The sequence below is a fragment of the Physeter macrocephalus genome, chromosome 11 (assembly GCF_002837175.3).
Source record: "Physeter macrocephalus isolate SW-GA chromosome 11, ASM283717v5, whole genome shotgun sequence".
NCBI lineage: Eukaryota > Metazoa > Chordata > Mammalia > Artiodactyla > Physeteridae > Physeter > Physeter macrocephalus.
The window spans coordinates 2603453-2605207 of record NC_041224.1 but is presented as its reverse complement, the minus strand read 5'-3'; the positions used below and the strand labels follow the sequence as shown (position 1 = coordinate 2605207).

Genomic DNA, 1755 nt, shown 5'->3' with positions numbered 1-1755 from the left:
GGTAGTTTTCCCTTGCTGCTTTTAATATGTTTTCTTTGTATTTAATTTTGGATAGTTTGATTAATATGTGTCTTGGCGTGTTTCTCCTTGGATTTATACTGTATGGAACTCTCTGCATTTCTTGGACTTGATTAACTATTTTCTTTACCATATTAGGGAAGTTTTCAACTATAATCTATTCTAATATTTTCTCAGTCCCTTTCTTTCTCTCTTCTTCTTCTGGGACCCCTATAATTTGAATGTTGGTCCATTTAATGTTGTCCCAGAGGTCTCTGAGACTGTCCTCAATTTTTTTCATTTTTTTTTTCTTTATTCTGCTCTGCAGTAGTTATTTCCACTATTTTATCTTCCAGGTCACTTATCCGTTCTTCTTCTCAGTTAACCTGTGATTGATTCCTTCTAGAGAATTTTAAATTTCATTTATTGTGTTGGTCATCATTGTTTGTTTGCTCTTTAGTTCTTCTAGGTCCTTGTTAAACGTTTCTTGTATTTTCTCCATTCTATTTCCAAGATTTTGTATCATCTTTACTATCATTACTCTGAATTCTTTTTCAGGTAGACTGCCTATTTCCTCTTCATTTGTTTGGTGTGGTGGGTTTTTACCTTAATCCTTCATCTGCTGTGTGTTTCTCTGTTTTCTCATTGTGCTTAACTTTCTGTGTTTGGGGTCTCCTTTTTGCAGGCTGCAGGTTCGTAGTTCCTGTTGTTTTTGGTGTCTGTCCCCAGTGGCTAAGGTTGGTTCAGTGGGTTGTGTAGGCTTCCTGGTGGAGGGGACTAGTGCCCATGTTCTGGTGAATCAGGCTAGATCTTGTGTTTCTGGTGGGCAGGTCCATGTCTGGTGGTGTGTTTTAGGGTGTCTGTGAACTTAGTATTAATTTCGGCTGCCTCTCTGGTAATGGGTGGGCTTGTGTTCCTGTCTTGCTAGTTGTTTGGCATAGGGTGTCCAGCACTGTAGCTTGCTGGTCGTTGAGTGAAGCTGTGTGTTGGTGTTGAGATGGAGATCTCTGGGAGATTTTCGCCGTTAGATGTTACCTGGATCTGGGAGGTCTCTGGTGGACCAATGTCCTGAACTTGGCTCTCCCACCTCAGAGGCACAGGCTTAACACCTGGCCAGAGCACCAAGATCCTGTCATCCACATGGCTCAGGATATATGGGAGAAAAAAAGAAAGAAAGAAAAAATAAAATAAAATAATGTTATTAAAATAAAAATAATTATTAAACAAATTTTTTAAACTAATTAAAAGAAAAGAAAGATTGAGAGAAGAGAACCACCAAACCAAAAAACAAATCTACCAATGATAACAAGTGCTAAAAACTATAGTAAAAAATAGAAAAACAAAAAAATTAAAAAATGGACAGACAGAACCCTAGGACAACTGGTAAAAGAAAAGCTATACAGAGAAAATCACACATAGACGCATATACATGCACACTCACATAAGAGAAAAAGGGGGAAAAAAAGAAAATATCGTTGCTCCTAAAGTCCACCTCCCCAGTTTGGGATGATTCGTTGTCTATTCAGGTATGCCAGAGATGCAGGGTACATCAAGTTGATTGTGGAGGTTTAATCCGCTGCTCCTGAGGCTGCTGGGAGAGATTTCCCTTTCTCTTCTTTGTTCGCACAGCTCCCGGGGCTCAGCTTTGAATTTGGCCCCGCCTCTGCGTATAGGTCGCCTGAGGGCGTCTGTTCTTTGCTCAGACAGGACGGGGTTAAAGAAGCAGCTGATTCGGGGGCTCTGGCTCACTCAGGCCGG

General features: G+C 40.4%; 1 long non-coding RNA gene across 3 annotated transcripts in view; it reads right to left on the bottom strand.

Annotated features, from left to right (window-relative positions):
- LOC114487125 (uncharacterized) overlaps positions 1–1159 on the bottom strand; it is a 155103-nt gene extending 153944 nt beyond the window's left edge. For all 3 annotated transcript variants that reach the window (XR_008618455.1, XR_003681857.2, XR_003681856.2), the window contains exon 1: positions 1033–1159. This is a non-coding gene — a long non-coding RNA (uncharacterized lncRNA). The remainder of the gene's footprint in view (positions 1–1032) is intronic.
- Between the last annotated feature and the right edge of the window lie 596 nt (positions 1160–1755).